At 36.5% G+C, this 15,434-nt stretch overlaps 1 protein-coding gene across 2 annotated transcripts in view; it reads right to left on the reverse strand.

The window, feature by feature from the left end:
• KCNH7 (potassium voltage-gated channel subfamily H member 7) overlaps positions 1 to 15,434 on the reverse strand; it is a 442,627-nt gene that overhangs the window by 351,495 nt on the left and 75,698 nt on the right. The gene's annotated exons all lie outside the window — the stretch shown is intronic.

Consider the following 15,434-nt stretch of genomic DNA (forward strand, 5'->3'; position numbering starts at 1 on the left):
TGGAAATTCATGATACTCTTTATACAGCTAAGCTACTTTTTGTCAAAGTATTATCATTTAATGTTCTACAAGAATTATGTATAAAAGAGATAAGCAAAATAAATTAGAGAAGCAATTTAGGCTTTCTTGTTTATATTAAATTCCACATTAGCTTTTCTTCTGCTGTTTCTTTCTTGCCATATATTTTCTACAGTATAAGGTAATAAAACTTATTGTTCTAGGTAACTGATAATTATATTTACCTAAGATGGAGACGAGTCATGAAATAACCTGTTACATAAAATATTTTCTCAAAAGTATTAAAAAGAAAGTACTTCTATAACCAACTGCATTTTCAGCAGAAACGAGTAATGTATTTCAATGCCAATACAAAACAAATAATCTCTCTAAGGTCACCAACCAATGTCTAACTACCCAGGACCATGAAGAACACAGAGAAGGATTTTCAAGAAGAAAATGACTTGTTTGTTTTTTCAAGTATATGTTTGCTTTCTAGTATATAATTTCCATCTTTTAAAAAACAAATCATCTGAAGTCCTCCTTATGTTTGTCTAATGATTTCCTCTTGTCAACTTTTTAACAAGTCGCTATTCAGCTGAAAACATCAGGTTAGAATAACTAAGCAGAAATCACCTAAGCAATTTCTCTGTGTTCAGGCAGGATCATACTTTGAAGTTATCCAAGGCCAGGGATTTTTACCTGTGATTCAGGAAGTCCATGAAATTGGAGAAGAAAATTTCATCACAATGCCATTAAAAATTTCTTCAACTTTGTTACCAATAGAAAGTAAAGATAGTTTCATATCAACTACAATGTTGTAAATATCCCAAACTACTATTTATACTCATCACCTTTGGTCTTCTTACTTAATAGGTTATTGAAGAAACATCTATTTATTTATCATAAATTTTATATTTTTAAAACCATTTAAATGGTTTTATAAGAAGGGGTAGGGAGGGTATGAAAAGTATAAAAAGAAATTGATTGCTAGCAAAAGTGAAATTAATGGATGGACAGGAAAAATGTTGGAAACCTGGGAAAGCAGCTTTGGTAAAGTACAAAGAACAGGAGTCACTCTGCAAGTACCTCATTTTGGCCCGGATTAAACATATGAATTACCTGGCTACCGCGGTGCACCTTGGGCGGGAAATTTACTACTCCACTCAGCATCTAATGACTGCCACATAGCTGTCTGAACAGAAAGGAGAAGTTTCATACTTCACAGCATTCTTCCTGTTTATCTAAGTCTAGCATTCTCTATCATTTTTTTTCTCCAGAAAAATAGTAACAAAAATTAAACTCTTTCCAAAAGAATCAATTTTCTCTTGAACAAGGGATATTTCCTATACAGTTGACATTTAAATGCTTATTTATTACATAATAAAGCCCCCCAATTTTATCAATCTGCTTTATTTAATGTAACATAGTTTTTTTCAGGAGTGTTTCGGTTAGAATCCTCACATGATAATGATAATGTGTGACTGGAGATTTGAATGTTAAGATGATCAGAGTGAACAGTTCCCAGCAAAACACCTGTTGGAAGAGATACAGTATATCTACCTTAAAATATAATAACAAAAATTCTAATTCACTTGCACACACATCCAGATATTATCATTTCCTTATTGACTTACGGAACTCTTTACCACACTATTCATGTTATGATATGGAATACTAAATATGAGGTATATACTTGGTAAATCTAAATGGCAGTTTTAAAGAAATTTGAAAGTAATGTGTGCTACACGCAGAACAGTCCTATTTATAACTGCTTTACTGTTGTTGAGTAAATCGAGATCTTAATCTTAACAAAATACTAAGTAAAGAGAAGTAGTCAAGAGAAGCAAATGACATTTTTTAAATTCACTGTTTCATATTTTATTTTAAGGCCTATGTTCTATTCTAATTATGCTAACTAAAGGATTCTATTTTTGAGTTTTCATAAATTAATCATCATAAATGAGTTCTAAAATACATATAAAAAGAAATAGTTTGATTATTCAGTAGACTTCAAAAGACTGATAGAACTTTATATATCTTCCTTTCAAAATAAATAAAAATTTCAAGAGTATAAACTTAACAGGATGCCAGTCATATTTACAAAGACAGCCATAAGAGGTAGAATGACTTACAAGGTTCCAATTTTAGTAAAAGTCATAGGTTTGACTGTAAACTGTGTGAGAGCAAAGACCTAGCCCATTTGTTTGCTGCTGTACCCAGAGTCTAGGACAAATCTCTGCATATATTAGACTCTCAATATATACCTGTTGAAGAACTTCTCCCACTTTAGGCTCCTTTATATTACATTTGAGGGAAAATCTCATCTCTGTTGCTGTCAGTTGAAACTGTTAAGTAAACTAAATCAAAACGTTTAGAGGACTTGTTTTAAAGAACAATTTAATTTGCATATAGGGTGCTTCTAAAGTAGGATTTGATCTTAGATAATGCAAATTCAAAAAACGAAAAACAAAAACCAGCTAATCTGTTAGCTAAATAATCCTAAAATTTAAATTAAGAAGGCCTGAATCTATATCATTTTTTTTTAAGTCCAAGTTAGTCATCAAAACATAACCAGTGGTAAAATTAGGTCCTGTTTACATTTCACTGTGGAATTTATTTTCCACCATTTGGAAGAGTATGAGGGAAAAAAACTCTTAGTTTAAGAATATTTTCTATGTTTAATTTTAGTTCTGTATTTTTCATTTTTAGATTATTATTTTTTATTTGACTCTGTAAAGCTGTTAGAAAATGTGGAATAAATTACTGAGGTAATCATCTGCTGTTTCACCATTTCCTTCTGGTGCCAGCTAAAATTAAAATGGGAATATCAGTGTTTAGAGATTTAAATGTTAGGCATGATTGAAATAGTATCATTTGAAAGAAAGGCTCCCAGACAAATCTCTCAACATGCATTGAAAAGGCAGCTGATTTTAATGACTACCCTTCAGGTTCCCCACTTAGCCTATTTAACATATTTTTGCCTTTCCAAAAGTGTGGTCTTGATCCGACTACTGATGAAATGGTATAGCTTTATTGCTAGAATTTAAATCTGGTAAAAAATATGAAATCTCTCTAAAATGACTATTGAGTTAGCCACCCTTTCCCCCCAAAAAAATATATATTTCTAGAAGCTTTTGAGCACAAAGGTATCTAAGTTACCAGATTTCTAAATAAAGGAACTGCAGGGCAGAGATTATTATTTCTTCTGAGCTTACAAACATGCTACAAAGACTGAGGTGAAAGGACTACCCGCCCCACCCCCTCTCCTGCCCCTGTGCTCTAGAATCTGACCCTGGATTTCTACAGGATGGTAACCAGGGAATCTATTCATAGTACAAGTAAATAGCCGCTGACGACTGTTTCATGGGATTGTCAAGGTATACAGTTTCTCCAATAATTTTGCATTTATCAGACACACTGCCATTGAGTGCTATGTTTTCGTGGTCTCAACCATTCAGTCGATGTGAGTCCATACCACGCACTGTTGAGATGTCCTCACTCTCAGCGAACTCACTACACTTGGGCGGAACCAAAGCCTGCATCACTACATGCGCAAGACTACAAGGAGAAAAGATACGTGCAAATCTTGTCTGTTAACACCAGGAGAAAAGGGACAATAATCTATCCTTTGTCTGTTATTTCCATGAGACCCATTGTGCCTGAAGTGTAGTAAGACCTGAGTAAATATTTGTTGAATAAACAAATGGATATTTAATGGTTTGTTCTAGGAAACACGGGACATACACCTTGAGATAAGGGAAAGTCAAGAAAATCAGGCAAATCCTTGCCAGGTTTGAATTCTAACAATAAAGCCATATCATTTCATCAGTAATCTGATCAAGATTACATTTTTATCCCCGGAGGGTGTGACAGCCTGAACTCGGGGACAGACATCAAACATTGAGCAGGATCTAGTGTAAGCAACAAGTTTATGTTGGTATTAGAAGTATATTGTTAGGTCAAACTGAAAACAAAACAAAATAAAAACAAAAAAACACCCAAAAGGCATTTATTTTTGATGTAACCAGCAGGCCAAAAAACATTGAAAAACTTTGCAGCTTTAAGTAGTAACTTAATTTTAGTTGCTTTTCAAATAATATTTCTATAGTTGTGTCAATGCTTTAGACATCAAAATATATGCAAGTGACTTCGATAAAGCATTAAGTTTAGAAGGAATTTTTCCTATACTAAAGGCTTTACCATTGAATCCCATTTTAGACTTATCCTGTGTAATTAAATGTGAGTCAATTTACAGAATTTTCAACAAAAACTGGAAGCAAACAAGAAATAATAACTATTGCCTTTTAGCTAAACTTTGAATTCTCATGATTTGCTATACGCAGAAGGAAATTCAAGGGTACCATATGAATTCACCTTGAAGCCGAAGACATATAAAGGAGAAATGGGTAGTTATTCAAGGAAGCAAAGGATGACATAAAGAATATTAAAATATCGTATAATAGACTGATCTAATAAAAAGTCCCTGTTAAATGACCTAAGAAATTTTCTTCTCTTCAAGAAAGAAGGACAGGTATTTTTCAACCCTTTCCCAGATATGTAGGTAAGGATTGGGTCTGGGCTTCTTTTACCTCTAGGAGCAACAGTCCTTCATTTTCAAAAAGGTAGCTCTCTGAAGGGATTATTCAACTGCTTTTGCCCACATAAAGAAGGGACTGACTAGAGCCTTGGGACTCCTGGATAGAAAGGGAAGTTGCCCACTACAGAGAAGTGAAATAGACTGTCTTTTCTGTTAATGATGAAGACCTGCAACACAGCCTCACACACACTAGGAAGTGGGACATCATCTGATGCAGCTGCACGCGTGCTGTTAGCATCTGGGGAGAACTGCCCAGCATGGCACTGAGAGAGGGAACTTGACAGCACAAATGCCATCTTTTAAATAGACTCCCAGGATAAGTCAAGACGCATCTTCAGTGGTGACCGAAATGGATCATCCAGTCAAGTCTTCTCAGCCCACTTTTTTGGACTATGTAAACCCTAGGGTCTCTACAACCTAAGAAGAGTAAGGGTGAATTAAAATCATTGATCTTTCACATCTCACTGGCATGGGCTGGAAAGATGTTGCAAGCCAGGTTTGATTGGATTAAGAGCCAAACATAAAGCATAAGGAAGAGGAAGACAGGAAGAAAGGGAGGGAGGGAAGAGGGACAAAGGAAGGAGGGAAGAGGGAACAAGTGAGACAAGAAAAGAAAAAAGAAAAAAAAAAAGCGGAGAGAAGAGAACTTTTAGAATTCTTAAAACCAGAGACTCGAAATAATTTAAACCTGTTACAAATATATCAGTAATTACTTTCCAGATGATAATGGGTATTTGTTTCCATTAACTGTTCTCAACTTTGCTACTAAAATTGCCAAGTTGGATTTCAGAGTGCCCCCTCTTAAACCATTCCAAAGATGCAAAGCCCTGAAGAATCAATATGTGGTAACTTTGTTTACTGAAAATAGGAGGTAATCAAGTAGCTTAAGTGGAAAGTGTTTTAGTATTTTCACAGTATTAACTGTGTGTCACCCAGCAGATAATTTCTTAATGCTATAAATTAATACAGCTTCTGATGGTAGACAGAACATTTATTTCTCTTCAACATAGGTTACAAATATAACACATTTCAGTGATATTCTAAAGCAGGAGCTTCAAACTTTTTTCCAGTTTAAGAACAACTTCAGGTAATTTTTAAAATGTCTCAGGTTCACACATAATACTTTGTTCTCATATATATTGACTAAAGAGATAATTAATGCCCCCAACCATTGCAACAAAAAGAATACAATACCTAGGAATAAATCTAAATAAGGAGGTAAAAGACCTGTACTCAGAAAACTATAAGACACTAATGAAAGAAATCAAAGACGACACAAACAGATGGAGAGATATACCATGTTCTTGAATTGGAAGAATCAACATTGTGAAAATGACTATACTACCCAAAGCAATTTACAGATTCAAAGCAATCCCAATCAAATTACCAATGACATTTTTCACAGAACTAGAACAAGAAATGTTACGATTTGTATGGAAACACAAAAGACCCCGAATAGCCAAAACAATCTTGAGAAGGAAAGACAGAGTTTGTGGAATCAGGCTTCCTGACTTCAGGCTATACTACAAGGCTACAGTGATCAAGACAGTATGGTACTGGCACAAAAACAGAAATATAGATCAATGCAACAGGATAGAAAGCCCAGAGAAAAACCACAATCAACTAATCTATGATAAGGAGGCAAGGATATACAATGGAGAAAAGGCAGCCTCTTCAATAAGTGGTGCTGGGAAAACTGGACAGCTACATGGAAAAGAATGAAATTAGAACACTCTCTAACACCATACACAAAGATATAATCAAAATGGATTAAAGACCTAAATGTAAGGCCAGACACTATAAAACTCTTAGAGGAAAACATAGGAAGAACACTCTTCGACATAAATCACAGCAAAATCTTTTTTGATCCACCCCTAGAGTAATGGAAATAAAAACAAAAATAAATAAGTGGGACCTAATGAAACTTCAGAGCTTCTGCACAGCAAAGGAAACTATAAGCAAGACAAAAAGACAACCCCCTGAATGGGAGAAAATATTTGCAAACAAACCAACAGACAAAGGATTAATCTCCAAAATAAAAACAGTTCATGCAGCTCAATATCAAAAAAACAAACAACCCAATCCAAAAATGGGCAGAAGACCTAAATAGGCATTTCTCCAAAGAAGACATACGTGTGGCCAAGAGACACATGAAAACCTGCTCAACATCACTAATTCTTAGAGAAATGCAAATCAAAACTACAATGAGGTATCACCTCATACTGGTTGGAATGGGCATCATCAGAAAATCTACAAACAGTAAGTGCTGGAGATGGTGTGGAGAAAAGGGAATGCTCTTGCACTGTTGGTGGGAATGTAAACTGATACAGCCACTATGGAGAACAGTATGGAGGTTCCTCAAAAAACTAAAAACAGAGTTACCATACGACCCAACAATCCCACTGCTGGGCATATACCCAGAGAACACCATAATTCAAAAAGACACATGCACTCCAATGTTCATGACAGCACTATTTACAATAGCCTGGACATGGAAGCCACCTAAATGTCCCTCAACAGATGAATGGGTAAAGAAGATGTGGTACATATATACAATGGAATATTACTCAGCTGTAAAAAGGAATGAAACTGGGACATCTGTAGAGACATGGATGGACCTACAGACTATCATACAGAGTGAAGTGAGTCAGAAAGAGAAAAACAAATATCGTACATTAACACATATATGCGGAATATAGAAAAATGGTGCAAATCAACTGGTTTGCAAGGCAGAAATAGAGACACAAATATAGAGAACAAACATATGGACACCCAGTGGGGAAAGCGGGGAGGGTTGTGGCGGAATGAATTGGGAGATTGGGATTGCCATATATACATTACTAATAAGAAAAAAATACCAAATTGTACACTCTAAATATATGCAGCTGATTGTCTGTTAACTGTATCTCAATAAAAGTTCTTTAAAAAAAGAGATAATTAATGCCCCCAAATCATCATTCAGTAATTAATTTACATTTTTCAGTCTCAACAACTTCTCCTTATATTAGAAAGGATTCACATGTAAGTAAGCCATTTTTCATTCACTCTTCAGATAATGTTCATTTCTCATATGAATTTGTGATAATTCTGCATCTCCTTAAGGTTTGTGATACACAGGTTGTAAAAGTATAATCACTTAGTTACCTTTAAAAGTGCAAAAGATTGTAAGTTCTGCTTTGGGACTAAGTGATATTAATTTAAGACCCCTTCTTTGATTCCCTAAATGGTATCTTCTGATGTAAGTATCTAAGGATACTAGTATTCTTAATGTGATCAAAAGTAGTAAATCACTTGTCTTTAAAACCTAATTACTCCAGAAATGTTAAGTGTCTGGTATGCATACAAATAAACTCAGCTTCAATATTTTATTTCATTGCATTTATTTCATCACAGCATTTGCTTAACAAGGATTCCCCTTTTAAGTGTATACTTTACTGAATGTAAATATGGTTTTTTTGAACAGCACACTTAAAATGTCTTTGGATGTGCATGTAATAAAACTTCCTTAGAAAGATCAGCAGAGTATTATTCTTTCAATTATGAGCAACACATTATTTACATGTAGAACAGCAGCTAATTATTATTTATATCTCATTCTAGTTGCTTGGTAGTGATTTCTAAGCTTATGAACGCATTCTAAGTGTTCTGTATATAAGAATCAGATTGATACATTACATCAAAAATACACTTATTTTTTATTCTATAAAAACAGACAAAACACTTATCTTTTAACCATGCAATATTTATCTAACCTATGTTTGTCTTCATTTACTTTTATACCTATATTTGCATCAATATCTGTATCAGGGATTCATTTAGAGACTAACTCAAGCAAGTTTAATTAAAGGGAGATTTTTGTGTAGACTTAGGATAGATATTGTGGACATTTATCTGTGGTGGACATCCACTTCTTGATCAGCTCTGCATCCCTCCCAACTGTTTTTCTGGAAATATCCTTTTTCTGACTTCAAATGTGTTGTTTCAAAGTCCCTGTATCCTTACAGTCTGATCATATGATCATATCTAGGATAACTGGTGACTTTCTCAAGTTGTTTTCAACCTAGAACCTAGGAAAGAGAGACTATCTCTCTCAGGCTATAGCACTGTGAGAATTGAATTCCCAAATCCAAAATATGTTTCAATAAGAAAAACAATAGTTGATATTTGTTGGGTTCAAACACTCTACTAAACACTTGAAATGTTTTACAACCGTTATACAGGTGAGGAAAATATACAATTGTTACCCAAGTCTTAGAATGAGTGATGGTCTGATGTTTGAAGTCAGTCAGTCTAATCTTAATCTTGCCACTTTTAACAGTATATCCCCCACCTACCAGCAGAATGAAACTCAGTGAGAATGTGATGCACATCACACAGGAATTAGACAAGACTGCCTGGCTGTATTTGAGTCTGTGATTCCAGTTGCTTCTGAGTTATGGCTATATCAGCTGACCAGCCTCTGCCTTTCCTGTTTGTTTAAAAACTCCTTTAGTTCTGACAGAGTCTCAAATTCTTCCAATAAATCTCACTTTTTTTTTTCATTTAAGCTAGTTTGAGTTGGGTTGCCCATACTCCAAGGAAAGAAAGCATAGTAAAGGTGAGTGGATAGAGGACTTGGGAGGCCAGATCCAGTGGTCCTCTGTCCCCTCCAAGGGCAGCAAGGCCCCTGTCTTTCTTCATCCTTCTGTCTTCTTTAGGTCTTTCTCTCTCTCTCTCTTTCCCCAACTGGTTTCCTCCAGCTAGACATTTTACTTTCCAGGGCTAAGACTTTCCTCACTTTCTAGGGTCTTTTTTTTCATTTTTGTTTTCCCCTACACAGCATACAATTTCTTTTAAACAGATCATGAATTAATGTATACATGAATGAGTCCTGTTATAATACCTGGGCAGCAAATTACTTGAGCTAATGAAAATCTTGTTGGAGGAGAAGGAAGCCCAGGATAGCAGGGAAGGTTGAGGGGTATGGGGCGGGGGGTTATACCTTTTGGAGGAGTATGATGAAAGGGAGTGGTTTTTAGACTCACTGTAGTCTAATCAGCAGAGGAATCAACAAAGCTGATCTCATGGTACAAGCTGAAAGACATCCTCTCAATACTAGATGTACAGTACATAAATTTCATTTAGAACTTATTCTGCTGTCTCAAGTGTTTGTGTTTTTACATCCTTTTGAAAGTTTGGGCTCCTTTAAGGGAGTCTGAAGAAAGCCTGCCAGAGCCATGAGAATTGGATTTTAGTCAGAGTCCCTCTGTGCCCCACACTCATTATTTCCGCAATAAGTATACTAACTCCTGGCCTGTCCACCTCATAAAATTGTAAATGTAAAGGGACTTCCCTAGTGACACAGTGGTTAAGAATCCACCTGTCAATACAGGGGACACGGGTTCAAGCCCTGGGCTGGGAAGATCCCACGTGCCATGGAGCAACTAAACCAGTGCACCACAACTACAAGGCCCGTAGTCTAGAGCCTCAAGCCACATCTACTGAGCCTGCATGCCACAACTACTGAAGGCCACATGCCGAGAGCCCTTGCTCCATAACAAGAGAAGCCACTGCACTGAGAAGCCCGTGCACCACAAGGAAGAGTAGTCCTCACTCCCCACAAATAGTGAAAGCCCGTGTGCAGCAGTGAAGATGCAATGCAGCCAAAAATAAACAATTTTAAAAATTGTGGATGTAAAATTATATAATTAATATGAATATGCTAATAAAACTGTAAAGAGTTAAGAATGGGAGGTATGATTCTTAACCTGTGTTTTATCCAGAATAAGTAGTCAATATATTCTACGCATTTAAGAAACTATTATTTCAGCAGTTTTTATCAACTTGACTGAGAGGAAAGAAGGACATTCAGCTACTAAAATAACAGATTTATAATGACATCCTGAAAGCATTTTATTATATGATGGATAGAATAGAGATGATAAGATCCATCACTGCTACTATAATTCTTCCTTCTGTCCAATTTTTTATCCCACTCTTCTAAGTGCAGCTCAGGAACTGTGTCTCAAGATCCCCTTTAATTGACACATTTCTTTGAACTTCTATAACTTTGAACTATACAAATTGGTTTTTATAAGATAATGTATACTCCTTTAAGATAGTGACCACAGTTCACTGAGCACCATTCTGAGTACTCAATAAACACTAAAAATCTTACTTGAGTCATTTTTTAAACACTCAATTGGTCACTGTTTTAAAGAAAAAGTCTTGTATCTATATTTATTCTTATGTCAATTACCGCTGTGCCATTTTGTCTCCCATGTATACGCCACTTAGATATAGTTTGTTCACTGCAAATAGCATCTTACACTATTGATTTTTATTACTTAAAACTGCAAGTTACAAATCAGGAGAGATAGGATTAAGATGGCGCTCACTCCCTCTTGCAAGAGCACCAGAGTTACAACTAACTACTGAACAGTCATTGACAGAAAGACACTGGAACTCACCAAAAAAGACACCCCACATCCAGAGACAGAGGAGAAGCCGCAATGAGATGGTAGGAGGGGCGCAATCGCGTTAAAATCAAATCCCATAAATGCTGGGTGGGTGACTCACAAACTGGAGAACAGTTATACTGCAGAAGTCCACCTGCTAAAGTGAGGGTTCTGAGCCCCACATCAGGCTTCCCAACCTGGGAGTCCAGCAATGGAAGGAGGAATCCCAGAGAATCAGACTCTGAAAGCCAGTGGGATTTGATTGCAGGACCTCCACAGGACTGGGGGAAACAGAGACTCCACTGTTGGAGGGCACACAAAAAAATGTGCTCACCAGAACCCAGGGAGAAGGAGCAGTGACCCCATAGGAGACTGAACCAGACCTACCTGCTGGTGTTGGAGGGTTGCCTGCAGAGGTGGGGGGGGCAGCTGTGGCTCACCGAGGAGGCAGGGGCACTGGCAGCAGGGGTTTTGGAAAGTGCTTATTGGTGTGAGCCCTCCCAGAGTCCACCATTAGCCCCACCAAAGAGCCTGTGGGCTCTAGCACTAGGTGGCCTCAGGCCAAACAACCAACAAGGTGTGAACACAGCCCCACCCATTAGCAGACAAGCAGATTAAAGTTTTACTGAGCTCCTCCCACCAAATCAGATTAAAGCTTTACTGAGCTCCACCCACCCAGGCCTACCTACCATCCATTCTTCCCATCAGGAAGCACACCAGAGGCTCCTAGATAGCTTCCTCCACAAGAGGGCAGACAGCAGTATCAAGCAGTATCAGCAGTATTTCGTCTTGTGGAACTGAAAACCACCTCCACAGAAAGAGAAAATGAAAAAGCAGAGGACTTTGTACCAGATGAAGGGGCAGGATAAAGCCCCAGAAAAACAACTAAATGAAGAGGAGATAGGCACGCTTCCAGAAAAAGAATTCAGAATAATGATAGTGAAGATGATCCAGGACTTTGAAAAAAGACTGGATGCAAACATCAAAAAGTTTACCAAAGACCTAAAAGAGTTAAAGAGCAAATAAACAGAGATATGCAACACAATAACGGAAATGAAAAATAACTGGAAGGAAACAATAGCAGATTAACGGAGGCAGAAGGGCGAATAAGTGACCTGGAAGACAGAATGGGGAAAATCACTGATGCAGAAAAGAATAAAGAAAAAAGAATGAAAAGAACTGAAGACAGCCTAAGAGACCTCTGGGACAATGTTAAACGCACCAACATTCGCATTATAGGGCTCCCAGAAGGAGACGAGAGAGAGAAAGGACCTGAGAAAATATTGGAAGAGATTCTAGTTGAAAACTTCCCTAACATGGGAAAGGAAATAGCTCCTCAAGTGCAGAAAGCACAGAGAGTCCCAGCCAGGATAAATCCAAGGAGAAACACGCCGACATATATTAGTCAAGCTGACAAAAATTAAAGACAGAGAAATGTTATTAAAAGCAACAAGGGAAAAACAACAAATAACATACAAGGGAACTCCCATAAGGGTAACAGCTGATTTCTCAGCAGAAACTCTGCAAGCCAGAAGGGAGTGGCATGATATATTTCAAGTGATGAAAGGCAAGAACCTACAACCAAGAATACTCTACCCAGCAAGGATCTCATTCAGATTCGATGGAGAAATCAAAAGCTTTACAGACAAGCAACAGCTAAGAGAATTCAGCACCACCGAACCAGCCCTACAACAAATTCTAAAGGAACTTCTCTAAGCGGAAAACAGAAGAAAAGGACCTACAAAAACAACAACAAAACAATTAAGAAAATGGTAATAGGAACATACATATCGACAATTACCTTGAATGTAAATGGACTAAATGCACCAACCAGAAGACACAGACTGGCTGAATGGATACAAAAACAAAACCCATATATATGCTGTCTCCAAGAGACCCACTTCAGACCTAGGGATACATACAGATGGAAAGTGAGGGGATGGAAAAAGATATTCCATGCAAATGAAAATCAAAAGAAAGCTGGAGTAGCAATACTCGTATCAGATAAAATAGACTTTAAAGTAAAAAATATTACAAGAGACAAGAAAGGACATTACATAAAGATCAAGGAATCCATCCAAGAAGAGGAGATAACAATTATAAATATATATGCACCCAATATAGGAGCACCTCAATACATAAGGCAAATGCTAACAAGTATGAAAGAGGAAATGCAAGGCAGAAATAGAGACACAGGTGTAGAGAACAAACACATGGACACCAAGTGGGGAAAGCAGGGAGGGTTGGGGGGGAATGAACTGGGAGATTGGGACGCCAAATTGTACACTCTAAATATATGCTGTTTATTGTCTGTTAACTGTATCTCAATAAAAGTTCTTAAAAAAGAAAAGAAAAAAAAAACTGCAAGTTACTCACTGCAGTTTACACAGTATGCTTCTCTCTAGTTTCTATCACCATGCTGATATTTTAAATAGCCAGAAAAAAAATCCAATATTGGTAGGAAATAGAGTGGTCAGAGCTTGATGACTCAGCGGATAGTAAATGTTCAACTTAATTAGACAGGAGAAAGAAAGGAAGTATTAGCAACTGGTTAAAAGAGATGAATGACCAGGGACGTCAGAGCACCGGTAATTTTGCCTGGGTTAGGTTGCTCATCTGGTAGAAAATTAACCTGACGGGAAGCATTTGCAGCTGGAGTGCTGTACACTACTTATGCTTGCTGGTTCCTTCATTCATTGCATATATACTCAGTACCTACTGTGTGTCAACTACTATAGTAGTCTAGATGTGCAGAAAATGTGACAAGTGCTATAATGGATCAAGAACAGGATAATAAAGATGCCTTAGCGTTTAGGTGTGTATGTGTTGGGGGGTAAGGGAGTGCCTCTACCTTAAAGAAAGATTTTATACCAATAGACAGTGTTTGTAAACTTCTTTCTTTCTAGTGTTTCCCTTCAAATACTTGTTTTTTCCTTTGCTGTATTTTCCATATCAGAAGTGGGTAATTTCCGAAAGTTTCATGTACATCTCTAGTCAGAGAACTATAATTCCAGTCAGGAACTGGAAAATCTACAGTCAGTATGGTGTTTCTGAAAGTTTCATTCGATAAAAGAAAAATATCAGCATCTACAGGAACCAGTGATGGTTTGATTTTTATGGCTGGTGCGACTATAAAAATTTAAGCCACAAGGCAGTAATATTTTATATCATATCATTTTATATTAGTATTAAGAAAAATCCTTTCCAAGGGAATATTTTTCTCCATGTAGCTTCATTTATAATCTCTTATAATTAGACAGCACATTGTATGTTCTTCCCCAAATATCTAAATGTTGATAAAATTGATAAAATCTAGTACAAATCAGCAAGATTATTCTAAGTTATCATTAGGAACTGCTAAAGATGCAAACTGATACATAAACGCTTTTTTAAAAAATGGTCAAAGAGACTCATTGTTCCACTTGAAGGATGCTCCAGCATAAATAATCACTCCCTCTACAAATTACTACGAGTACAACAGCTAGAATGAAACTGACAGAGGATAAACAATGTAGGCTTAGATGTAGATCTCTAAAAATCCAATTTATGAATTATTTTTCAAAAACTAAAGGCGTTTATCCACTGTAAGCATAAATATCTCTCAGCAGATGCAGTTTTGACTTGAAAATTATTTTCCCAAATTCATGATATTTTAGCATGTTATGAAGCATCATATATGTTTACTCCAGTCAAAATAAATTTAGGCAACATATTTTGGCTAGCTAACATAATTTTCTAAAGCTGTTATATTTTTAAATTGTTAGACATATATAACCATATAAGCATCAAATAGAGCCATAAAAAGAAATTCAAAAAATATTAAAATGTCACGATGCTGACATGAATATCTACACTGACTTTATTTTGTTTGATGTTACTAGGAAAAGGATATAGAAGGAGGAAAAGAATACAGGCGAGGAAAAAATAGAAGACCAGTCTGCCACTAATACCAACATTCAATGATAAACTTACTCTTCAGAGGGCAAGGGGGAAGAAGAGGAAAAAAGCCTAAACAGACCTGAATTCAAGGTGCAGGAAGAGAAAAATTAATAGAAGACATGTCATAATGCCTTTAATACGTGATACTTGAATCCTGGTATGTGTACAAGTCCAAAAACTACATACGCACGTAACTTCTTATCTAAATATTTGTGTCCATCAGCTTACTTCTGACATTATGTTGAAGAATGAGCCCTAAGATTGTCAAAGCTCAGCGTGCACACTTTGCACCTCACTCTCTTACAATTTTTCTTAATGGGTTTCAATTTTTTCCATTCTGCAGGGCTTCTAATATATGGTAGGTCCTTTGCTATATACTCAAGTGTCCTCTTCATAGAGGCTGGAGGTGATAGGTCCTACTTTGTTGACACCATGCTTTTTTCCTAACAATTGGTGTTTGT

The sequence above is a fragment of the Hippopotamus amphibius genome, chromosome 8 (assembly GCF_030028045.1).
Source record: "Hippopotamus amphibius kiboko isolate mHipAmp2 chromosome 8, mHipAmp2.hap2, whole genome shotgun sequence".
Taxonomy (NCBI): Eukaryota; Metazoa; Chordata; class Mammalia; order Artiodactyla; family Hippopotamidae; genus Hippopotamus; species Hippopotamus amphibius.